The sequence below is a fragment of the Macaca fascicularis genome, chromosome 7 (assembly GCF_037993035.2).
Source record: "Macaca fascicularis isolate 582-1 chromosome 7, T2T-MFA8v1.1".
In the NCBI taxonomy this organism is placed as follows: domain Eukaryota; kingdom Metazoa; phylum Chordata; class Mammalia; order Primates; family Cercopithecidae; genus Macaca; species Macaca fascicularis.
Window position 1 is genome coordinate 128,932,993 of NC_088381.1, and position 26,363 is coordinate 128,959,355.

Consider the following 26,363-nt stretch of genomic DNA (forward strand, 5'->3'; position numbering starts at 1 on the left):
AGCCTGCAAGTGGGCACGAATTCCTCTTGTATCTGCAGCCCCCAGGGCTGCTACACTCATGCTAGTCCACTTCTGGCCTTTAGTAAAGTGTTCAAAGCTTTAGATGAATTCTTCTTATATTTTTGTATGGCACCCAGTGTCTCTTCCCATACTCAGCCACAAACCCTTGTTTATGTCCCATCTCTTCTTGGGGATACAGCCTTTCCTTAGATTTCAGGCTTTTGGGTTCCCTGTGACCTCAGCTTGCTGATGGACTCAGGAAAAGGTATGGTTTTGTGGTCATCTGACTTCGTTGTTGATGTTAGGATGGGAGAGACACTATTTTAAGCTTTCTTTATAGTAAGCAGGAGGGGAACTCCTGTGTTTTCATAGCTAATCAGGCATGGACCCTGCCCTTATTCTCTTTTTAAAAATTTTCTTGGCTATTCTCACGTATCTGTTCTCTTAAATATACTTTAGAATCATTTGCTCAAGCACCTCAAACCCAAACATCTCCAAAAAGAATTCCTTTTGGATTGACATGGTGTCAAAATATGTAAACTGACTTCAGTCCCCAATGTTGGTGAAACTTCATTCCCAAGATCTGAGTAGAGCAGTCAGAGAGGGTTGTGACTGGAAGACCACCTCCAAGGCCAGCCTGCCTCTAAATCCCACCTGTTTTGTTTTGGTGTCTTGAAATTCCAGCATTAGAGTGCAGAAAAATAGTTATAGGACCTTAGAGCATGAAAATGTATGCAGTTTGTGTTGGAAGGACCAGCATAATAACTAATGTGCAACCATCACTCCACTTAAAAATTAAGGTCACAGATCTGGACAAAGTATTGTGTGAATTAAGTGAGTGAGTGAGTGAGTGAGTGAGTGAGTGAGTGAGTGAGTGAGTAGGGAGAGGGACTCTGTTAAGAACAGGGGAGCTAGAGGGGAAATGACTAGATCTGGAACTGAGAGCACCTGGGTAGCTGAGAATGCAGACTTTAAATCTCCTGGGGACAAGGGGAGAGGAGCGAAAGCCCCACAGCCACCTCTGTGGTTGTCACACTTCAACCTGGCAGCCAGAGAAAAGCCCAAACCAGGCCAGATGAGGCTCCCCTCGAGGACTATCTAGATTGTGTGCTAGAGGGAAAAAAGGGGAAAACCCTCCAAGAGGATCCAGCAGTGATCACAGCTATTGATTTGTACTTCCAAGGCTCTCGCAGCCATGCTTCTCTTAAAACCAAATGAAACAACCATTGACAATTTCGGAAAGAATTTTCCAGTAGGAGAAATAGAGAAAGGAAAAAAATTCTGAGAAAAAAACAACAAAAAACCCTTCTTGATGTTTTCCACAGACTGCTTTAGAAAGAGAAAGACTGATGCAATCCAATCAAAGACAGTGATCCTCGGTTGACCCAGGACATTTCACAGACCCAGAACGCAGAAGGCGCAGACGCCCACATGCAGGCCTCAGTTTGACTTTTTAAATGCAACCATTTTTTGTAAATTAATATTTAATTTTCAACCAACTCCAGCACCTCATTAAGGAGGGGCCTGTTCTTTGCCAAACTCTTCTAAGGGAACCTGCTGGGTTTGAGTGTAGGTGTTAGCAAACATTTCCCAGTATGTTCTAATGGAGAAATATTTATTTTGTAACACTCCTTCCTAACCGAAAATACAATTATGTGACATGTTTTATATGACCAAGGGGATTTGGGCTAAGATTTTGTATCCATAATGTACCCTAATATTGAGAAACATCGTTTTTAAAGTATTCTCTTTGCCATGGACTGGGAGCTGCATCCGGGAGAAATAGCACCTCATGAGAATTTCCCTTTAGCCCTGAGAAAAAATAGTTTTGGAACACATAAGAGTATATTTGGTTTGGGATCTTAAATCCTGCGGGGTCTCTGAAAGAGGCAAATGAGTGTGAGAAAGAATTAGTTACTGCAAGTTTATTTCATAATGGCCTATAAAAAATATACATGTTCCATTTCTAAAGCTGCTATGCCCTTACTGTAGCTATAGATATTTTTTAAAACAAGAAAGACTTTCCACAAAGTCATTTTCTGCTTTGGGTGGGATAACATTTAAAGCAAGGTATAAAGGACCTTTGCCAGAATAATTACCATTTAAGGCAAAGGTCTCCAAGATTTTACTTGGACCTGAAGATCTTGGCGCAGCCCTGGCTCTGTGAAACACCACACACATCCAGTGACCATGGGAAAGCTGGTTCCCTGCTGGGCAGTGCTGCAGCATTAGTACAAGTCTCATGCTCTGAAGGGTGAAATGTGACGATCTGGTGAGTGAAGGCTCTGTCAGGAGAAGCCAGAGGAATGGTAATAGCTCACCGAACCAAAATCCATGAATTCCCAGTCCTTTTTCATCATCACCTTTTTTACATTTAGAACATGTCCCTATGGGCACCTCCAAGGAGTGGGTGCCAGGACTCAGTGTGCCCAGCCCAAGGCCAAAGAGAGTTTATTATCAGAAGGATCACTCACATGATTTGAAACCACAGGAGAGACAGAGATGTGTGATGGCTGAAAGCAGAACTTGGGCTAAGGTTTGTAAGAGAGACCAGCCAAGTAGCCTATGCATTAATTAGTGTTCTGCTGGTTGTTCTGTTAGGAGGCATTATCATTCATCACTTAAAGTAAGACCTTTTATTTATTTATTTATTTATTTATTTTTAATTTTTTTATTATACTTTAAGTTCTGGGGTACATGTGCACAACATGCAGGTTTGTTACATGTGTATACATCTGCTGTGTTGTTGTGCTGCACCCATTAACTCATCATTTACATAAGGTATATCTCCTAATGCTATCCCTCCTCCCTCCTGCAACCCCACGACAGGCCCCGGTGTGTGCTGTTCCTCATCCTGTGTCCAAGTGTTCTCATTGTTCAATTCCCACCTATGAGTGAGAACATGCGGTGTTTGGTTTTCTGTCCTTGCAATAGTTTGCTCAGAATGATGGTTTCCAGCTTCATCCATGTCCCTACGAAGGACATGAACTCATCCTTTTTTATGGCTGCAGAGTATTCCATGGTGTATATGTGCTACATTTTCTTAATCCAGTCTATCATTGCTGGACATTTGGGTTGATTCCAAGTCTTTGCTATTGTGAATAGTGCAGCAATGAACATACGTGTGCATGTGTCTTTACAGCAGCACAATTTATTATCCTTTGGGTATATACCCAGTAATGGGATGGCTGGGTGAAATGATATTTCTAGTAGGTATTTCTAGAGCCTTGAGGAATCGCCACACTGTCTTCCACAATGGTTGAACTAGTTTATGGTCCCACCAGCAGTGTAAAAGTGTTCCTGTTTCTCCACATCTTCTCCAGCACCTGCTGTTTCCTGACTTTTTAATGATTGCCATTCTAACTGGTGTATCTCATTGCAGTTTTGATTTGCATTTCTCTGATAGCCAGTGATGATGAGCATTTTTTCATGTGTCTGTTTGCCACATAAATGTCTTCTTTTGAGAAGTGTCTGTTCATATCTTTTGCCCACTTTTTGATGGGGTTGTTTTTTTCTTGTGAATTTGTTTAGGTTCTTTGTAGGTTCTGGATATTAGCCCTTTGTCAGATGAGTATATTGCAAAAATTTTCTCCCATTCTGTAGGTTGCCTGTTCACTCTGATGGTAGTTTCTTTTGCTGTGCAGAAGCTCTTTAGTTTAATTAGATCCCATTTGTCAATTTTGGCTTTTGTTGCCATTGCTTTTGGTATTTTAGACGTGAAGCCCTTGTCCATGCCTGTGTCCTGAATGGTATTGCCTAGGTTTTCTTCTAGGGTTTTTATGGTTTTAGGTCTAACATTTAAGTCTTTAATCCACCTTGAATTAATTTTTGTATAAGGTGAAAGGAAGGGATCCAGTTTCAGCTTTCTACATATGGCTAGCCAGTTTTCCCAGCACCATTTATTAAATAGGGAATCCTTTCCCCATTTCTTGTTTTTGTCAGGTTTGTCAAAGATCAGATGGTTGTAGATGCGTGGTATTATTTCTGAGGGCTCTGTTCTGTTACCTTTGGTCTGTATCTCTGTTTTGGTACCAGTACCATGCTGTTTTGGTTACTGTAGCCTTGTAGTATAGTTTGAAATCAGGTAGCATGATGCCTCCAGCTTTGTTCTTTTGGCTTAGGATTGTCTTGGCAATGCAGGCTCTTTTTTGGTTCCAGTTTTTTTCAATTCTGCAAAGAAAGTCATTGGTAGCTTAATGGGGATGCCATTGAATCTATAAATTACCTTGGGCAGTATGGCCATTTTCACGATATTGATTCTTCCTATCCATGAGCATGGAATGTTCTTCCATTTGTTTGTGTCCTCTTTTATTTTGTTGAGCAGTGGTTTGTAGTTGTCCTTGAAGAGGTCCTTCACAACCCTTGTAAGTTGGATCCCCTAGGTATTTTATTCTCTTTGAAGCAACTGTGAATGGGAGTTCACTCCATGATTTGGCTCTCTGTTTGTCTGTTATTGGTGTATAAGAATGCTTGTGATTTTTGCACATTGATTTTGTATCCTAAGACTTTGCTGAAGTTGCTTATCAGCTTAAGGAAATTTTGGGCTGAGATGATGGGGTTTTCTAAATACACAATCATGTCATCTACAAACAGGGACAATTTAACTTCTTCTTTTCCTAATTGAATACCCTTTCTTTCTTTCTCCTGCCTGATTGCCCTGACCAGAACTTCCAATACTATATTGAATAGGAGTGGTGAGAGAGGGCATCCCTGTCTTGTGCCAGTTTTCAAAGGGAATGCTTCCAGTTTTTGCCCATTCAGTATGATATTGGCTATGGGTTTGTCATAAATAGCTCTTATTATTTTGAGAGATGTCCCATCAATACCTAATTTATTGAGAGTTTTTAGCATGAAGGGGTGTTGAATTTTGTCAAAGGCCTTTTCTGCATCTATTGAGATAATGATGTGGTTTTTGTCTTTGGTTCTGTTTATATGCTGGATTACGTTTATTGATTTGCATATGTTGAACCAGCCTTGCATCGCAGGGATGAAGCCCACTTGATCATGGTGGATAAGCTTTTTGATGTGCTGCTGGATTTGGTTTGCCAGTAATTTATTGAGGATTTTTGCATCAATGTTCATCAGTGATATTAGTCTAAAATTCTCTTTTTCTGTTGTGTCTCTGCCAGGCTTTGGTATCAGGATGATGTCGTCCTCATAAAATGAGTTAGGGAGGATTCCCTCTTTTCCTATTGATTGGAATAGTTTCAGAAGGAATGGTACCAGCTCCTCCTTGTACTTCTGGTAGAATTCGTCTGTGAAATCTCTTTGTAGGTGTCTAAGGACTTGCTTTATGAATCTGGGTGCTCCTGTATTGGGTGCATATATATTTAGGATAGTTAGCTCTTCTTGTTGAATTGATCCCTTTACCATTATGTAATGGCCTTTTTTGTCTTTTCTGATCTTTGTTGGTTTAAAGTCTGTTTTATCAGAGACTAGGATTGCAAATCCTGCTTTTTTTTTGTTTTCCATTTTCTTGGTAGATCTTCCTCCATCCCTTTATTTTGAGCCTATGTGTGTCTCTGCACACAAGATGGGTCTCCTGAATACAGCACACTGATGGGTCTTGACTCTTTATCCAATTTGCCAGTCTGTGTCTTTTAATTGGGGCATTTAGCCCATTTACATTTAAGGTTAATATTGTTATGTGTGAATTTGATTCTGTCATTATGATGTTAGCTGGTTATTTTGCTTGTTAGTTGATGCAGTTTCTTCCTAGCATCGATGGTCTTTAGAATTTGGCATATTTTTGCAGTGACTGGTACCAGTTATTCCTTTCCATGTTTAGTGCTTCCTTCAGGAGCTCTTGTAGGGTAGGCCTGGTGGTGACAAAATCTCTCAGCATTTGCTTGTCTGTAAAGGATTTTATTTGTCTTTCACTTATGAAGCTTAGTTTTGAAATTCTGGGTTGAAAATTCTTTTCTTTAAGAATGTTGAATATTGGCCCCCATTGTCTTCTGGCTTGTAGAGTTTCTGCTGAGAGATCCACTGTTAGTCTGATGGGCTTCCCTTTGTGAGTAACCCAACCTTTCTCTCTGGCTGCTTAACATTTTTTCCTTCATTTCAACTTTGGTGAATCTGACAATTATGTATCTTGGAGGTGTTCTTCTCAAGGAGTATCTTTGTGGCGTTCTCTGTATTTCCTGAATTTGAATGTTGGCCTGCCTTGCTAGGTTGGGGAAGTTCTCCTGGATAATATCCTGAAGAGTGTTTTCCATCTGGGTTCCATTCTCCCCGTCACTTTCAAGTACACCAATCAGACATAGATTTGGTCTTTTCACATAGTCCCATATTTCTTGGAGACTTTGCTCGTTTCTTTTTACTCTTTTTTCTCTAAACTTCTCTTCTCGCTTCATTTCATTCAGTTGATCATCAATCACTGATACCCTTTCTTCCACTTGATCTAATTGAGTACTGAAGCTTGTGCATGCATCACATAGTTCTCGTGCCATGGTTTTCAGCGCCATCAGGTCATTTAAGGTCTTCCTACGCGGTTTATTCTAGTTAGCCATTCATCCAATCTTTTTTCAAGGTTTTTAGCTTCTTTGAGGTGGGTTTGAACATCCTCCTTTAGCTTGGAGAAGTTTGTTATTACCGATCATCTGAAGCCTTCTTCCTCAACTTGTCAAAGTCATTCTCCATCCAGCTTTGTTCTGTTGCTGGCAAGGAGCTGCGTTCCTTTGGAGGAGAAGAGGCACTTCTGATTTTAGAATTTTCAGCTTTTCTGCTCTGGTTTCTCCCTATCTTTGTGGTTTTATCTACCTTTGGTCTTTGATGATGGTGATGTACACATGGGGTTTTGGTGTGGTTGTCCTCTCTGTTAGTTTTCCTTCTAACAGTCAGGACCCTCAGCTGCAGGTCTGTTGGAGTTTTCTGGAGATCCACTCCAGACCCTTTTTGCCTGGGTATCACCAGCGGAGGATGCAGAACAGCAAATATTGCAGAATGGCAAATGTTGCTGCCTGATCCTTCCTCTGGAAGCTTCGTCTCAGAGGGGCACCCAGCCATATGAGGTGTCAGTTGGCCCCTAGTGGGAGGTGCCTCCCAGTTAGGCTACTCAGGGGTCAGAGACCCACTTGTGGCGGCAGTCTGTCCATTCTCAGATCTTAAACTCCATGCTGGGAGAAGCACTACTCTCTTCAAAGCTGTCAGACAGGGATGTTTAAGTCTGCAAAAGTTTCTGCTGCCTTTTGTTCAGCTCTGCCCTGCCCCCAGAGGTGGAGTCTACAGAGGCAGACTGGCCCCCTTGAGCTGCAGTGGGCTCCACCCAGTTCAAGCTTCCTGGCTGATTTGTTTACCTACTAAAGCCTCAGCAAAGGCGAACGCCCCTCCCCCAGCCTCGCTGCCACCTTGCAGTTGGATCTCAGACTGCTGTGCTAGCAGTGAGCGAGGCTCCGTGGGCATGGGACCCTCTGAGCCAGGCATGAGATATAATCTCCTGGTGTGCCATTTGCTAAGGCCGTTGGAAAAGCGCAGTATTAGGGTGGGAGTGTCCCGAATTTCCAGGTACTGTCTGTCATGGTTTCCCTTGGCCAGGAAAGGGAATTCCCCGACCTCTTGCACTTCCTGGGTGAGGTGATGCCCTGCCCTGCTTTGGCTCACACTCTGTGAGCTGCACCCACTGTCTGACAAGCCCCAGTGAGATGAACCTGGTACCACAGTTGGAAATGCAGAAATCACCCATCTTCTGCATTGCTCACGTTGGGAGCTGTAGACTGGAGCTGTTCCTATTCGGCCATGTTGGAACCCCCCCCAACCTTTTTTTTTTTTTTTTTTTGAGACAGAGTCTCACTCTGTCACCCAGGCTAGAGTGCAGTGGAGCAATCTCAGTTCCCTGCAGCCTCTGTCTCCTGGGTTCAAGCAATTCTCCTGCCTCCACCTCTCAGGTATCTGGGACTACAGGCGCCTGTCACCTTTCCTGGCCAATTTTTGTACTTTTAGTAGAGATGGGGGTTTCACCATGTTGGCCAGGCTGGTCTTGAACTCCTGACCTCAGGTGATCCTCCCACCTTGGCCTCCCAAAGTGCTGGGATTACAGGCATGAGCTACCATGGCTGGCCAAAATAAGACCATTTATTGGAAGCCAATTGTTTTTATAAAATAGTGACGCTATGAAACTGGTCAGAGGGAAATAATGTATACATACTAATGAAAATCAAGTTCATCATACTAATGAAAATCAAACTACACAGACACAATAGGCAATATAGAAATGTAAGTTTAAACAAATATTTATCTATTGACTCATAGTCCATTCAACATAGTCTTTTGTTTCAGGCGTGATTGGTAGAGGCATAGTTATCTGCCACAATGTCAGCATCATCAGTTTAGGAAACTATCACGCTCCCCCAACATCCTATTTTTCTCTTATAATTTCTTATGATTCCCTCATCCACCCATTCCTAAACCAATCATCAACTCCCAGGTATCACTGTGTATGGAGTAGTGCTTCTTTTTAACCTCCTACCCAATATGTAAAAAGTAATATTTCATTTTACTTATCTAAATTTACCTGATATGCAAGGTAGAAAGGACAAGTAGTTTCATTATTTTGGAATTTGAAACCAACTCTCTATGCTTATCTTTTTCGTGTCTTTCACAATTTAATAGGTTTATAGCTTTTTTTTCCCTTTAACTTTTTTTTATCTTTCCAGGAAAACAAAACAAAACAAAACAGAAACCTTTTTCTGCCTGTAAAGAAGCCGTTCCATTTTCTTGACCATATGTTGCATTTCTCTGGACATCCTCCAGCTCCAATTTGCCTTCCCAGCAAAGATGTGTTTTTTAAAAAGCAGTTGAATAACAACATGTTTTATTATTTTTCCTACTTCATCAAACACCAGTTTGTTGTGCTAAAAGCTGCTAGGAAAGCCAAAAGTTAGTTAAGTTTAAGTAAATATTTTAGTTTCAGAATAGAAATGTCGGCAGAGACATAAATTACTAATTTGCCAAACCTTTTGGGATACACACACACACATATAGCTAATTTTGTACACACCCACCCACTTTCAGAATTACTCATAGCAGCTGGTCAATGATTAATAAATTGGTAAATTATGAGTGTATTGACACACACATGTATACAAACACCCAATAAGATGAGAAGTGTACAGGTAAATTACAGGTGTGATATGGCATGGTTCTTTGTCCCCACCCAAATATCATCTTGAATTGTAATCCCCATGTATCAAGGGAGGGATCTGGTGGGAGGTGATCGGATCATGGGGGTGGTTCCCCCATGCTGTTCTTATGATAGTGAGTGAGTTCTCATGAGATCTGATGGTTTATAAGTATTTGACAGTTCCTCTCTCTCTCTGTCTCTCTCTGTCTCTCTCACCTGCTGCCATGTAAGATGTGCCTGCTTCCCCTTCTGCCATGATTGTAAGTTTCCTGAGGCCTCCCAAAGCCATGCAGAATTGTGAGTCAATTAAACCTCTTTTCTTTGTAAATTTCCCAGTCTTGGGTATTTCTTTATAGCAGTGTGAAAATGGACTAATACAAGGTGCCCACAATACTAGCTCTTTAAGCTAGAGAACTCTCCCAAATGTCACCTGAACAGACCCATTTTCCTAAATTTGGCAACACCTGAAATATCCAAATCAAACTGTTGCCTTTCTTGTAAACTCAAAATTATTTTATTAGGTATCAACTGAGGCCAACACTGTGTCAGGCATCAGAGGTAGAAAGATGAGTGGGACCTCATTCCAGCTATAAATTTAGGGAGACACTTGGATTGCTGAGACACTGGGTTATGGAGAGAATTAACAGGATAATAATTGTGATCTGCTTAGAAGAGGGCCAGGCACATAGTGTTATTGTTATTTCAAAGGGTCTGCTTTTTAACTTTTGTGTTTTGTAATCAGAAGAAAATGGAGTATTTAGAAATACCTAATGAGAAACACAACACTAGAGGTATGGATAAACTACTGTGGGTGCACCAAGGAAGGAACCACTGGGCCTGCCTGTGGGAGCTGGGAACGGTGTCAGAATGAAGATTAATTTGTGCCTTGAAAGATGGAGAAGGTAGGGGAACAGCAAACACCATCTAGACCCACCCATTCTTGCTTCATTTTGAGGCAATTTCCTCTTGTTCAGGATTTTGGAGAGATAGAAAACCCTGATAAGAGATGCCCTGATAATAACCCATCTTTTTTGAAGGATGGTAAATCACCCATAATAAAACTTTCAAACCATAACCTGTCCAGTTCCCTTTCTCTTTCCTTGGGGAATGTATTTTCATGTTTGTTTTTTTTTTTCCTTCCTTTGTTTGGGGAAGAGGAAGACAGGAGGAGCCTTAGCAAAATGATCAAAATAATCACAGTGTGTCTTTTCCCAATGCCCCTTGCCCCCACTCCCACCTTCGGGGGGTTTCAGTGGGTGGGTTCTCCCTGTGCTCACTGAACCTGGGCTCCCACTTTTCAGTGAAAAAGGAACCTGTGAGCTCATTCTCACTGGGCTGTCCCAGGCTTACCATGCAGGGTCTGCATCCTAAAATGCAAGCTTTCTGGGAATGTCTTAATTCAGTGGTTTCTAGAGCAGCACAATTCCCCCCAATTTTGGTAACCTCTGACAAAGTGCTAGCTTTTTATTTTGCTAAGTGATAACATTAAAAAGAAAATACATTCACACCTGATATTACCCGTGCTTTCTAAAAGAAAGCATATTTTAACAATAATAAGATAGTGGAAAAGGATTTCAGAATACAGTTTTAAATATGGAATATAATTGGTTTATGAAAAATCTACTACCTTTATTCGGCTGCCGACCTGTGATGGGCTGCATTAACTCAAAGGGATGCATACCTAATGGTCAAAGTCAGACACCAGCAGGGACGGAGTGGGAACAAATTGAGGAAGAAGAAACAAATAGTCTTGGTTTCCTGTGTGTCCTTGACATGGACGAGGTGCCGCCTCCAGGATCTCTGTGTGCTCTGTAGCTCGGCTTTCTCAGCCTTCAGCATGTAACTGTTGTCAGAACTGGGCCTTGGTCTCCAGGATGGACAGCCCAAAGCATCCAAGTCAGGAATTGACCTGTATGAATCTGTTGTCTCCTTAATTTGCCATCCTCGTTGTTTCAAAGCGTGAAGTCCAAACCCATGCTGGACCACAGCCCAAGCCTTAAAGAGCACATTGCCTATTTAGGTTTAGAAACTTGAATGCATCAGGTGAGGCTAATGTGCTTCAAATATTAGACTCTCAAGCAAGTGCTTTTCTCAAGGAGACTGTCACCTTTGAGGTACCTGGCATTTCAAGCCAACTTGGGATACCTCAAGTGTCAATAAAGTTTGATAAATCGTAGCAGCCATCCCAGCCTTCTATCAAAAGGGTCAAAGTGCTACTAGCATTAGGAAATGAAATATGCAAAACCTGCGTTTCTATTTTTGGTCATGCTCTGCAGCATGCTTCCTAGAATAAACTGCCACTGCACAGCAGGATTCAAGGAAACAGTGCTGACAGCCTCACTCTCCTTGCATTGTGATGCACAGAGATCAGCAGGCTGCCGACTTGTGTCCTGAATGAAAAATGGATTCCAGGTAGAAGAACTGTGGTTCCTGACCATTTCCTGGATCTTGCTCAAGAGAATATACACAAGTATTTATTTATAGCTGCTCAACTCCCTTTCAGACACAATCTAAATTTATTATTCCTGAAATCGAATGAGTTGTAATCACTGATTATGGAAACATTGAGCAATTTCAAGGCAGGTTGGGGAGGAAACCTTTGTCATCAGACTCTCCTGCATTACATCCTGCCTGGCAGTGACTTAACAATTTCATTGTCTGTATTTTCACACTTGTGAAATGGAGAAATACCACTTCTATTGCAGAATTATTATGAAGATTGGAAAGAATAACCAAACAGTGCAGGACACAGAGTAGGCCCTCAATAAATAGTTTTGGTTTTCATTGTTAAGACTTGTTTAGGGAAGGGAAGCGAGCTCCTTTAGCAGTTTAGGGTTTCCCTCCTCCTCTGGGACAGGGTGGTAGAGGTACGAGAGTAGAGGCTGCTGAGAGAATATAGTCTGTTTCATTGTGCTCTGTTTTCTCCTTTTGGCCTCATGGAAGGGCAGGGACAGGTGTCACCAGAGGGTGGCTTGAGAAATGGGTTCTCCCTGGCTCTCAGAAGTCTAGGGCCCTCACCTGGCTCTTATCCACAGTGCCTGTGCTGTTGGTAATAGTTCACGTGCACATGTCTCCCTTCAGTTAGGTTGAAAAAATCCTGCAGGCATGCACTCCACCATGGGCTGCTGGCACACAGCAAATGTTGGTTGTCGCCTTTGGAGGCCAGGTTAGCACAAAGCAAATAACTTGGGTGTGCTCAGGGACAGCTAAAGGGGTTGGATGACTAATTCCCTTTCCTGTGACCATCCCTGCCTCTTGTTTACTCCATTGGAAAAGGGCATAGGGAGGTCAGTTGCCGCTGCTCATCTGCACAAAGGTCAAAGGCAGAGTCACCGAAAGTAGTCTGCTCCTATTTTTGAAGCTTTCTTCTGTGGCTAGCATTGCACTTTGTAAACACTTGGTACTCAATAAATTCCAGCACACATATGGAAGCAATGGTGCCAACTAGCTGGATTGAAAGTACTAAATACCCAGCGTCCAGAGCACTGGCTAATGGACAGGAAAAGGTTGCCTCCGCTTCTGACTGGGTGTGCAGCACAAGCTCCTGGCAGGCCTCACACCCCTCACTTAGCACCTGTCAATCTCCTGTCCTCTGTGAAAGAGCCTGCATTTCTCCCTGCTGGGCCCGCCACTTCTCCAGGATTTTTTCAGTGCTCTGTGTCCAAGTCTTTCGGCTGCTGGAAGTGTGGGAATGGGAAGTCAGCTCTAGCCATGGCTACAAATAATTCACCTTTCCAGCAGCCTGCGGGTTTTCTTCTTACCAGTACAACAGTGAGTCTCATTCTCAGAATCTCTGAGGCCTGGCCAATGAGGCCCCTATTCTTCTTCCCCTGGCAGAGGCCAGCTCTGATGGTGTCCCCACCCAAGGGGCAGACACCCATGTGATTTCAGTGGTTCGGAGGAATAGGAATGGAATGGAAGGGTGAGGTCCTTTCTGCTGAAGCTCAAAGCACTGTGGATACAGGCCCATGTGCGGAGCCTGAATCAGGGCACTGAGTTCACTCTGCTCAGTTTGCTTATATGTTAGTTCATGGCAGCTGTAGTTGCAAATAGGATCAAATTGTGCAGTTTTTAATTCTGTGTAATGCTGCTGTAAAAATGGACTTAACTGCTTTTCAGTACGGCCATTATGACTCTCTTAACTTCCCCTACTCATGAAACCTAGCATGAGTCATGGCTGGAGAATCTCACTCCACCCCATGGCCCCCGCTGTCCCGAGAAGCAGAAAGGCTGGTTCCTGGGGTTTCTCTTCCTGGCAGTAAACCCCCTCCTCCCTGCAGGACTGTTACAACTGATCCACAGTTAGAACATCAGGGAGCCCATAACCAGGCAGGGCGGGGGTTTCTCCTTACCAGCTTGCTCCCCATGCAGCAGGGAAGCGGGTGTCTGCTGCAAAGCTCCCCGTACGGGGGGATGGGAAGAACAATGAGGCTGAACAGACACAAAGGAAGCTATCCTGTGCCCAGACAGCCCCAGTGATATCTTCAGGCCCAGCCAGGATCCTCCCTTCCCAAACTGGAGCCTATTTGCTCCCAGTATTAGTAAGGCTCTTTTGATTGCAGAGGACAAAAACTCCTCACTAAGGCCACTATATTCGTTTGCTAGGGCTACCTTAACAAAGTCCCACAGACTGGATGGCTCAAATATGGATTGTCTCAAGTTCTGGAGGCTGGAAGGCCAAGATCAAGTTGTCCGCAGGGTTGATTCCTTCTGAGGCCTCTCTCCTCGTCTTGCAGAAGGCCGTTTTCTCTGCATCTACATGTGGTCCTCCATCTGCATATGTCTATGTCTTCCTCTTTTAAAAGGACACTACTCCTGTTGGATTAGGCTCCACCCTCATGACCTCATTTAACCATAATTACCTCTTTAAATATCCTATCTCCACATAAGGTCACATTCTGAGGGACTGGGGGTTAGGACTTCAACATGCCAGTTTTCTGGTGGGAGGACACAGTTACTTGGCTTCCTAGAGCAAAAGCCTGTTTAAGGATATTGATGGCCTGGAGCTGAGCGAGGCCAATGTGGGGCAGCCCCAGACAGCTTTTCCACTTCTCTCTGTCTCCACAGCCTTCCCAATCCCTCTGGATGAAGCCAGGTGTTTCTGTTATATGCACTCCTAACACCCCTCTGTCTCCCATATGGATTTACCACCTCTATATTTAAATAACATGTTGTGAAGTTATTTAGTTAATGTCCATCTTCCTGGTTAGATGGAAGCACCAGGACAGCTGAACAAGTCACCGTCTTCTTTGCAGTAACCCGAGCACTTGGCCCAGGCTGGGCACATAAAAGGTGCTCAATTCGTAGTTGCTGAATTGAAAGTCCCTCGCTCTTGGTGCTTCTGCTCCTCTGCCTCCTTACTGGCCAGTCAACCCCACAGTAGCCTCAATCCACTTGGCTAGCATTTCAGACAGTCACATTCCATTATTTCACTTCATATAATTTATACTACAGGGGAGATGATATTTCTTTTTTCACCCATCACTAGTTTCATGGCCAAAGCCCCTATAACAAAAGACAGATTAACAAGAGAAAAGCATACAAATGTATTCAATGTAAGTTTTATGTGACAACAGGAGCTTTCAGAAATAAAGAGCCAAAGAAACAGGGAAACCTGTGTATTTTTATGCTTAGGTTTGTTGAAGTGTGGATGGTCATGAAGAAGTATGACTGGAGGACAAAAGGGTTTGATCTAATGGGAATCAACAGGGAAGGGGGACTTGGCAAGGCCCATTTGTTCATATGCTGTGTGTCCCAGTGTCTTCACAGATAAGGACATTCATTTCCTCTGGATATAGGGAGGGCATCTTTCAAATGGTGGTCTTATGACCTTCTTCAAGGGAGAAAGATGGGAGAAAGTCCAACAGTGATTTTCCTGCTTCTGCTGTTTCCTCAAATGCCAAGGTGCCATACTTTCAGGTAGTGTGTCCTGACCCCCATCAGTACTGTAGTTTACTTAATATTCTCCTTTACAAATAATTCATGCTTTTACTTAAATAACAGATTTCAGAAAGAAACATTGTATCATGGGTTTGACATCCTGCTTATATTTAAAAATTAAACGTTAAAAGAATCATGTAACTATTAAAATACATGCTTGTGTAACTGTTGAAGTTATCTCCTGAGCTGCTTGTGGGCTGCCTGTCCTCAACAGGTCCTGGAGGGAGTTGGTCTACCTGGCTTAGCTAATGATCTCTCAGGTGGCATTGAATAGAGTGCTCTTGGCTGCAAGCCACTGATGCTGATTTAAAGAATTAGAACTTTGGGAGGCTGAGGTAGGTAGATCAGTTGAGCCCAGGAGTTCAAGATCAGCCTGGGCAACATGGTGAAACCCCATCTCTACCAAAAAAATATATATTTTATACTTAGTGTATTATATCTAATTATATGTAATATCTAATTACATGAATATAAATAATGTAATTAATTATAATTTGATATTTAGCCTATCATATATATAATTAGAACATTGATTGTCTCACAGAACTGAAATATTGAAATAGTGTGGTTTGAGGGCTGGTTGTTTTAGAGGCTAAATTATCTCATCAAAGACTAATATTCTTTCTCCCTCTCAGTCCTAGGAGCATCAGGATTGGCTTCATCTTCTGGGTAGTAGCAAGATGGCAGTAGCAGCAGTCATGGGCATTACGTTGAGACACATTGTTCAGAGGAAGAAGACGAATTGTCATTCTGCTTTTTCAAAAGCACATAGCAGACTTCCCTACACATTTTTTAAGTATTTTTTTATTTATAGAGACAAGGTCTTGCTCCATCACCCAGGCCAGAGTGCAGTAGTGCGATCATAGCACACTGCAGCCTCGAACTCTGGGACACAAAAAATCCTCCCGCCTCAGTCTCCTCAGTAGATAGTCCTATAGGTATGCACCACCACACCTGGCTTATTTTTTAATTTTTTATAGAGATGGGATCTTGCTCTGTTGTCCAGACTGGTCTTGAACTCCTGGCCTCAAGCAATCCTCCTACTTGGCCTCCCAAAATGTTGGGAATACAGGCATGAGTCACTGCATCTGGACTCCCTATAAATTTCTTTGGCCAGAATTGGGTCACACACTCACTCCTGAACTGGAAAGGGAAATGAAGTGACTATGCAGGTCCTCTGGGGTGAAAACCATGCTAGAGTGGAGGCTGCAATGCCCACCACACGCATCAGTGGCCAGCCTATGGGTAGGTTGCGATTAAGACAGGTGCCCTCTGCTGGTGCATACAGGGATTATCCCCAGCCCCAAACCCACTGAGGCCAAAGGCAGAGAGCTTTGACCTGGCATGGCAGGCGCCAGGACTGACACATCTGTGCTCTCCTCAGGCGACAATTTCTGTGGCCCTCAAGCTATGCCTGGCCTCAGACTGAAGCATCAGCTTCCAAAATGATGCATTGTTCTCCCTGACTCCCACACGCTCTGGCTCACAGAGGAGCCAGCACCCCACCCCGGCGTTGGCCCCTGAATCAGGGAAGGGAGACTCTGCCTGAGTCTGCTTTTGATGGGGCTTTGCCAGCCCCGCAGGGCTCATTTTCTCTGTCTCCTGCTAAATTCCCTGGCTGCTCCTCCGCTGTCAGGTTGCCAAGCCCCGAGTGTCTCCTGGCTCCGTCTGCAGCAGGAAATGGGCCTGACAATTGCTCTTCCAGAGCCAGTGATTTTTCAATATGTAGTTGCATGGATCCCACCCATGCTTCATCTCCAAAACCCCTGCTTGTGTTCAGCTCTGATTTACTAAGCACGTACTACAGGCCTGGCTCTGTACTCAGCACTGCAGGTGTGGGGAGCAGTCAGGGCACAGAGGAGGCATCTGATGTGTTCTCCGCTTTCAGCCTCATACTCCAGCCATAGTTGACGGCCACACACTTGGAAGTGAGCTTCCTAGCCAAGGTGGCCCTGGCGGACTACAGGGCACACAAGTGGTCCAGATTAAAAAACAATACCGTGTGGGTTCAGAGAAGGGCAAGGTTGACACAGGCAGTACATGTGCTGATTATTCTGTCTGCCTCCTACTCACCCCTGTGTCTACTCTTCCCTGCCATGTGCCCTGGATGCAATGGCTGCAGGCTGCAGCAACAGGCCCTTTGCCCCAGCTTCCAGTGGACTTGCTGGTGGAGCGGCAGGCAGGAAGGCTCAGAGCAGAGGAAAAGTGAGGCCGGGATTTATTTTCCCTGCTTCCTCCCTGTTTTGCTGTGATTCTGGCATTGGCAGGTTCCTCCAGAGCTACAGCTCTGACAGGACAAGGGGAGCTGATGGCTTCCTGCTATTGCTGGTCCCTGTTTCCCTATTGGGTTCCCTGAGCCTCCCCACTCTGGAAGCAGCCCCTTTTTTCTTCAGAGTTCTCGAGGCTGTTTGGATGCTGACTGGCAGACCATGTTTAGGAAGTGCTTCCTGCAAGAGCAGCACCTGCATCTGGGCTCCTGAAATGAGCTGAAGCTGGATAAGCAGAGAAGAGGAAAATGGGCTTTCTAGGGGCAGCACAGCCCCTTCAATGTTCACGAAGAGATGAAGTGAGCGCTGGAAGACACTGCCTAGGCAGGGAGGGAAGGTGGAAAACAAGCGAAGGCTCCCCGTGGAAGCCCTTGACTGCCAGGCCAGGGAACTTGGCCTTTGTCCCATAGGCTACATGGAGCTGCTGGAAGCAAAAGTTTTGACTTTGTTATTAATGGCTTTGTTTTGGTTTTTATTTCTACCTTTTCCTTGTTATTGATTTTATTATCATCATTAATAACAACTACTATGTATTTAATCCTTACTGTTAGGGCTTGATTGGGCCCCCTTTCATTAGTATGTTGAAGTCCTAACCCCCAGTCCCTCACGAGTGTGACCTTAACTGGAGACAGGGTCGTTAAAGAGTTAAAATGAGGATGGGCCCTAATCCACTATGACTGGTGTCCTTACAAGAAGGGGAAATTTGGACATGGAGACACACATAGAGGGAAGATGATGCAAAGGGAGAGAAAGACGGCCACATCCACAAGCCAAGGAGAGAGGCCTGGAACAGATCCTGCCCTCACAGCCCTCAGAAGGAAACAACCCCCCAGCAGCTTGATTTTGGACTCCCAGCCTCCAGAACCATGAGACAGTAAGTTTCTGCTGTTTAAGTCTGTGGTTTCTTATGGTATTCCGAGGAAACTGACGCACTCATCATGGAACCATCTTGTGCTGAGCAGTGCATCATCAGAAGTGTTCTCACTCCAGCTGCACCTTGTGGGTGAAACCTCTGGCCTGTCTCTGCCCCAGCACACTCTCATTCTGGCCACAGCACCTAGCACTCCGACACTTTCCCTTGGTTATTAACATATTTGTTTACTGAGCACCTATCATGTGCCAAGCACTATTCTAGGTCCTGGGGAAACAAAACAGACAAAAACTCTTACCATCTTGGAGCTGACGTCTGATGATTCTGTATTTGTTTCCTGTCTGCCTCCACCAGAGGAAGAACCGCTCGTGAGGGGGGCTGTGTCTGTTGCACTCACCACAGTGGAACACCTGTGGAATGCATGCTAAGGAAACGAAGAGTAAAACCTTGACTCCCCTTGCCCATTTTGGTTTCAATCACGTCTGAAGACCTGACTCACTTAAAAGATCCCTGGGCCTGTTGATGAGGGCAACTGCCTTGCCAAGTGATAGTTGGTCCAAGGCCCTCTGGCCATGGTGTGAGGAACAGGGCTTGGTGGCCTGGGGGGAAGAAGGCAGCTGGTGTGTGGTGTGGTGGACTGCTGTCACTACCCTCCTTGCTCAATTTGCAGCCCTGAAATTTGAGCTTTCAACTGCACTGTCTGCTGGAGGCAGGAAGGAAAGGAAAGATGTTACCAGCTTTCTGGAGGCCCAAGTTGTAGGACATAGAAAGCAGGTTCTAGATGCTGAGAGAATCCTTCCACCCCATTTTCTGGGAATTCTTCTCGTAGACATTATTTCCCCATGCTCTCCTCTCTTGTTCCTCCCAAAGTCCTAAGACCCTTCCTGCCAGCCCCTCCTCTGCCGCATCTGCTTTCTGTGCGACCTGAGAGTGCAGCTCCATTTTCGGGTCTCGTGCCTTCTTTTGGGCCCTGTGATCCTGAGCCTGGTCACCTTGACAGTGTAATTATACCTGAGTTACTCTGAGCCCTGCCAGACATGGGATTTCTTAGCCCACAACAACCAGGGGTGAAGAGAGCTGAAATGCTCACATAAATTAGTGGGGACACCAGCCTCAGGGTGATGTGCCCTCCTCCCACACCCACATGCCAGACCCTGAAATCTGGACAGCCAGCCCTGCTGACCAGGGATCAAACACAAGTTCTCAGGAAGCTCGATGCTAGCTGTGGATCTCTTTCTCTGCCATGAGAAATGCTGTCCCAGTAAAACCACGGTCCCATGGATAACAGTCATGCCCCTTCTGGCAAAGTATGAAAGTTTGTGAATGATTCATACACTAAGTTTTTTTAACTAGAGTGGATTCTAGGATACCCCATAATCCCCTCACACTCATTTTTGTTCCGATTGGCTTTCCTGGGTGGGAAAGAAAGGAGTAGGAGGCAGCCGTAGGTGGGGAATTGAGCACAAGTGTGGGCTGGTCCACAGAAGTGTGTCACTCTTATGACCATCATCATCTTGTGTGTTGTGGCAGAAAACACTGAGAACCAAACCTCTTTCGGGTTGTTAAGAGATGGACTTCTGGAAGATCCATTAACATAGTGCTTTGGAAACCAGCTTGGAAAATGTGACATTTTGTCACTTTGATCTGCTAAGCAGCTTACAAACATCCTCCCGCTCCTTCCCTCCACTCCCTCCAACTTTGCTTCAACCCCACCATCTGAATTTTCCAAGTGAGATCACAGACCCAGAGTGGGTTGGCTTCAGACTTTAGGAGAGTGTCAAGGGCAGATGTGAGGTCTGGGGACAGAAACCATCAGTCCTCCAAAAAGTCTCCCATGTCCCTTGATCTTTAGCAATATCAAAACCCAGCCCATCATGTGACAACTAATTCCTCAATTACTCAGAGCTCCAACATTGTCTGTGGGAGTAATTACAGAAAGTGTGGCGCGGGAAAGACTCAGAAGCCTCCTGGCTGGAGGGGACGTGGTCTTTCCCTGGGCTGAACTCCTGCACCTCTAAGAATGTAGATGAGTTCAGGCCACTTTGCCAGAATAAAATAGGCCCCACGGACCAGGGACCAGAGCTGCTTCCCTGGCGGTTTCGAATGTTTACTGTGAAATGAAAAGCCCAACTCGGGCTCATTCTCTTTTCCAGGAAGTGTCAGCAGCCCCTTCTAATTCTCTCTACTGCAACTTTTGTTGCCCTGTCTCAGAGTAAAATCTTAGGTTGCCCAACCTTCCCCCAGTGAAGCAGGAACTCTCTGGGGGACACATCAGGATTTATCTGCTAAGGCCCCAAATGTGTGAGCTTGGGCCCCCATCCCTGTGCCTGGTAGCCGCGGAGTTAACAGTCCCGTTTTTATTTGTGTCTCCGCTGCCTGTCATGCAAGAGGCATGATGAATGCTCTGGACCTCCCGTGGTGGGTGGGGGGGGTCGGTGCGGGAAGTGGGGGTGAGGGATGAACTGAGGTGGGAAAGAAACTCAGGGCAGGTTCGTAAATAAACAAGGGCAGAGTCGGGAGACCCGGGGCCTCGCTCCTGCAGCGGCTTTCCGGGCTTCTGACAAGGGGAGCTCCTGAGGCTCCCTCTGGAGCAGGCTGGGGGAGGCAGTTATTGTTTTTGGATTTCACTAAGATGAACTCCAGATGATTTTCCAAGGGCTGATTTCACAGCACATTTGCCCCATCTGAGCAATCACTCTCCGCAACAGTTGGATTTCCATTTGGCGTTTACTTCGTGTGCCCGGAATCAGGACTGTCTGCCTCCTTGGGGTTGAATCGTTTTATTTTCTTTGGGGCTTGGCCAAACCCTTTCCGTTGGCCTTGGTTCCATCTAGCCATTTCTGTTTGTGTGCAGACAAGACCAGACCAGGTTCACAGAGGTTTCCAGAGCGCAGTGACAGTGCCCACTCCTGGAAGAACACAAACCTGGGGAGAGAATCCACCAAACTGTTTTAATTTCAGAGACAGATACTCAGCTACAATGGAGGATGAAAGCCAGACCCATACTCAACTGGGTAAGTGCTATCTTCTCTGCCAGGGCACTTCCTGAGTGGGCAGGCCGGGACTCCGGTGGGTGTATAAAAGCCCCTATGAGGAGGAACAGGTTGACAGGTAGTCTCGCATGCAGCAAAGAGAAGCCTAGAGAGTTGCAAGGGGACAAGGTTGTGGTGCAGTGGGGATAGGGGCCTCAGTGCAGCCCCATTGAGCCGCTTTGGGGACAGAGTGCCTAAGACAGAGAATCGGCAGACTTTGCAATCAGAAGCTCTGTGTCATTGTCCAGTGAGTTACACCAGAGTCTCGTGGTGGTTATTTCTATTTTCTATGTCATAAATTTTTCAATATTTACTTTTGTAGTACAAATGAAACCCCCCTTCCCCCCCTGCCAGCAGCCTGAACAACACAGTGAGACCCCGTCTCTACAGAAATACAAAAAATTAGCCAGGCATAGTGGTGTACACCTGTAGTCCCAGCTACTCTGGATGCTGAGGTGGGACGATCACTTGAGCTCGGGAGGTCGAGGCTGCAGTGAGCTGTGTTTGCACCAGTGAACTCCACTGCACTACGCTCCTCACTATTTGAGACAGAACTTGACCCTGTCTCAAGGAAAAAAAAAAAAAAAAGGAACGAAAACCAGCCCAGATGTCACTCTGCACACCATTGTGTTACTCAAGGAAAGAGATCTGTGCCTGGCTTTTGTGCATAAGTCACTTTAACCTCAGTGTCTAAAGTGTTGTTAAAGTGGACAGCAGCATATTCCCTGTGGCATGTACTGATCATGCTGTGCCCCATGTTGCCCTGTCGTGGAGCATCTCCTCAGCCAGGATGTGTGTTCTCCACGGGGCTGTCCCCACTCCCCGAGTGGGGCCTTGGGAGTCCTCCTGCTCCACACAACAGGGCCCCCAGTGCAGCCCCTGGGCTGCCCCTTTCCTTGCCCTCATCTGGCCTCATTCACACAACTGAAGGACCACTTACTTCTGTTCCTTTGTGCCCTCCTCAGTACTCAGCATGGGGACAGAGTCTCAGAGGGTGCTGGTCATTCACTGGCTGGTTGAACACACTCCTTTGTGGCAGCCTTCCCCTTCCCATTCCTCCAGCCCTGCTGCAATTGTCTCTGTTGCCCTTTCTTTCACCTCTCTGGGGCTATTCAAGACCTGAGGTCGATGCCCCAGCCCGGGGCATACACCCTTGCAGAGGTATGAGCCCAGGTTCTGGAGTCACCTGGACTCCAGGCCTGCCTCTGCCATTTATCACCTCTGTACCCCTAAACATGTTTCTTAACCTCTCTGCGCCTCAGTGTCCTCATCTGTAAAACTGAAGATGGAGGCCAGGCAAGGTGGCTCATACCTGTAATCCCAGCACTTTGGGAGGCCAAGGCAGGCAGATCACCTGAGGTCAGGAGTTTGAGACCAGCCTGGCTAACATGGCGAAATCCTGTCTCTACTAAAAATACAAAAATTAGCCAGGCATGGTGGCACGTTCCTGTAATCCCAGTTACTTGGGAGGCTGAGGCAGGAGAATTGCTTGAACCTGGAAGACGGAGGTTTCAATGAGCTGAGATCATGCCATTGAACTCCAGCCTGGGCAAAAAGAGTGAAACTCCATCTTAAAAAAAAATGAAGATGGTTAGTGCTTCTCTGAGTTTTAAGTTGTATATGAAAGCATCTAGTGTTCTTAAAGAGCCTTGAAATTTTAGAGAAGTGTGGAAGAAGGAGTCCCTCACCACTGGGTTTTGTTTACTTTACAGTCAGCAAGCCTTAGGGAGCCCTCACTGAAACTTTTTTCTTACAGGCCTAGGATTTCACTGAAACCAAGAGGAACCTGCATCCAAACTGGATTCTAGAAGAAAAAGAGAAGTAAGGAAACTGAAGAGTGCAAGGCCCTTGGGGACTGAAGCACTCAAGCAGTTCCATTTGCTGCAGTTCTCTGTGTCCCTGGACCGTGGGGATCAGTTTTAATCCCTCAGTGAATAAGCCAGCTGCTCCTTCCCTGACTGTGTTCTTCATCGTGCATGAGGTCTCCTTGCTGTTAGGCTGCCTCCTGAGCCTGCACCTGCTGCCTCCGTGTGTCTTGGCTTTCTTCCTCTACTCAGAGATTTTTGTGAACATGGCTTGGTCTTCCCCTAAACTCCACTCCTCTGTTTGCCAATGCTTTTCTTCTGACCCAATGCTCAAAATCCTAACTGTAAAACCTCAGGGAGATGATCTTAGGCATTTGAGGAAGAATCTTAGTTGGTAAACTAACTTCTCTATCATCATTCCTCAGGTCTCTTCACTGCCTCTTACTCACTATATTGGAAAAAGCAAATGAGGGTCTGGAAAAAGATCATTGCCTCAGAAGACTTGAGGAGAAAACGTGTGATTAGAATAGGTGTTTGTTTTCTGCGAATGTGAGCACCATTACGCTTAGGCATCATTTCCAAGCAAAAAGAATCCATGTTCAAAATGTCCAAGTTGTTGTCTCCCAGGAAAACACAGCTGTTGAGTGATGGTCCAAGGCCACTGGAAGTGTAGCAGGACTGGTCACAGACAAAATATCTCAGACACCAGTTTTAGGAAGGAAGAGGCTTTAATCAGCTGGGAGCATCGGTAGACTTGGGTCTCAAGATCTGAGCTCCCCGAAGTCAAGATTCCTGTCCCTTTTAAAGGCTTACAGCTCTAAGGGGTCCACATGAAAGGGCCGTGATACATTGTGCAAGCAGGGGCTACGTGATGGGGGCTGCATGCACTGGTTGTCAGAACAGAACAGAACCAAACAGGGAGTTACACAATGCTTCCTTATACAATATCTGGAATCTATAGATAACATAAGCGATTAGGTCAGGGGTCGATCTTTAACTACCAGGCCTGGGGTGTGGTGCCGGGCTGTTTGACTATTGAATTTCACTTCAGCCTTTTCTTTAACTCCTACTTTTTTCTTTGCTTTGAGGCAGAAATTAGGCAGAAGACAATATGAGAGGTGGTCTCCTTCCTTATTTCCCCCCTTTGAGAATCTCACTTATTAGTGGGAGTTCTCATCTTCTTCCTCACTATCTAGGTTTTCTTGTAAGACAGATCAATAGTAATGCATGTAGTACACTTGTGCTGAAGTATTTTGATGGACTAAGGTAGTAACAAAACTTTTCATTACTTGAAGGAGCAAGAGCAGCCCACAGGGAAGCAAAAAGCCTTTTTTTTTTTTTTTTTTTTTTTTTTTTTTTTTTTGGACTTAGGATAGTTCAGAACTGGTGAGGTGTGCTCACAATGAGGTTTCCTCTAAAAGTTATTTTTCTACTTTTTTCTGTTAGCAAAGCCGTTGCCACTACAGATTGAATGTATTTGGGCCATCCACGGGGTACTGGGTTAAGGATTTTTGATAGGAAAGGCTACGGGTTGTCAGTGGCTTCAGTGCTTTCAGGCTACGCCCTTGTTTACACTGACAACAAGGTAGTATTGGAGTGTTATAGGGTCACGGAGAAGACCTTTATCAATTAAAGGTTTAAATTTACCTTGGCTTTTAAAGGAGTAGGGTACACTGTTTTTTTTCTTAACTACTTGTATATCTCTCTCTTTCTCTCTTTGACTTTCTGTCTCTCTCTATTTGATTTTCCTTTTGTCTCTGTCTCTTCTTCTCTCTGCCTGTTTCTCTCTCTCACTCTTTCACTCCTTCTTCATCTGTCTCTTCCTCTCTCTCTCTTCTTCTCTTTCTTTGCCTCTTTTCCTCTCTCTCTCATCTACTCTGGGTGGTCTAGGGGTGTGTGTCCTGTGGAGGCTCAGGTGCTGTGGGCTCAGGAGTGGGGAGTATCTCTTCTTGGTAAGCGGGGGCACCACTGGTGCCACTTCCTGCCATGCGTCCTCTGATGCTGGGTCAGACAGAACCTTAGGAGCTGACTTCTCTCAGCAGGTGGAGCAAGATCCCCCCTGGCTATCTGTCCCTTTGCCACTAACTGCTGCTGCCTGGCCTCTCAACCACTGTGGGGGGGGGGTCTAAAACTAGCTGCAACCAAGTATCTATGTATGGAAACTGATCTGGGTGTCCTGATTTACCAGTTACTTTGTGCCATACTTTTGATACTAGGGACCTGTCTAGACTTCCTTCTGATGGCCATCCCACCTCTAATGCTGGCCAGTCTATCTCACACAAAGCCTCAAGCTATCCAGGTGTCATAGCAATTCCATAGTCCCCATTGGATCCTTTCTTGAAATTCTTCAACATAGTTCCTAATGGGGTATGCGTACTCTGTGTTTTACCCATTTTCCTCTCTCAGGGGACAAAACACTCTTACCACAAAGAGGGAAGGGAAAAGGGGAAAAAAGTCACTCACTCACCAAGCAATTCACACCAGATCAAAATTAAAGCTAAAACCAAAGGACGGATAAGGAGTTACTCATTCATCAAGCAATTTGAGCCGAGTCAGAACCGAAATCAAAGCCAAAACAGTTCAAATCCAAAGGTCAGAACTGAAATCAAAACCAAAACAGTTCAAATCCAGTCAAAATCAAAACCAAAACCAAAGTGCTGATACAGACAAGCTGTGGGTGATCAGGCCACACTTCCACTCAGATGGAGTAGGCAAGTTCCAAGACTGGTCTTAACCGTTTTCCAGATGTCAGGACTTCAAGCACCAATTCCTTCCCAGTGTTCAGTCACTGCGTTAATCCTTCACAGGGGTCTGCTGTGCACTCCTGTGGTGAGGCGTTCCACCTGGGCAGTTGCCTACCCAGGAGTACTCTCAGGATCCATTTTGCTTAAGCTGGCCAGAGTCCCCCACAGGGATGCTCTGCAGGGCAGGCCTAAGCCGCCTAAGGGGCTGCCTCGACCGTCTGTTAATCACCTCACTTCCCGGTCAGGGAACCAAGATATGTAACAGGACCAGTCACAGACAAAACCTCCCAGACACCAGTTTTAGGAAGGAAGAGGCTTTAATCAGCTGGGAGAATTGGTAGACTCACATCTAAAGATCAGAGCTCCCTGAAATCAAGATTCCTGTCCCTTTTAAGGGCTTACAACTCTAAAGGGTCCACGTGAAAGGGTCATGATATATTGTGCAAGCGGGGGCTATGGGATGGGGGCTGCATGCACCAGTGATCAGAACAGAACAGAACTGAACAGGGAGTTACACAATGCTTCCTCATACAATGTCTGGAATCCGTAGATAACATAAGCGATTAGGTCAGGGGTTGATCTT

General features: G+C 45.2%; 1 long non-coding RNA gene across 3 annotated transcripts in view; it reads left to right on the plus strand.

The window, feature by feature from the left end:
* LOC102131937 (uncharacterized) overlaps window positions 1–23,628 on the plus strand; it is a 37,084-nt gene extending 13,456 nt beyond the window's left edge. Inside the window, exons 1-5 of one of the 3 annotated variants that reach the window (XR_010588511.2) lie at window positions 14,880–15,040; window positions 15,697–18,202; window positions 21,054–21,213; window positions 22,988–23,052; window positions 23,462–23,628. This is a non-coding gene — a long non-coding RNA (uncharacterized lncRNA). Of the gene's footprint in view, window positions 1–9,352; window positions 9,419–14,879; window positions 15,041–15,696; window positions 18,203–21,053; window positions 21,214–22,987; window positions 23,126–23,461 lie in introns of those variants that run through there. The other 2 variants (XR_012415841.1, XR_012415842.1) reach the window with 2 other exon arrangements.
* Window positions 23,629–26,363: the final 2,735 nt, after the last annotated feature.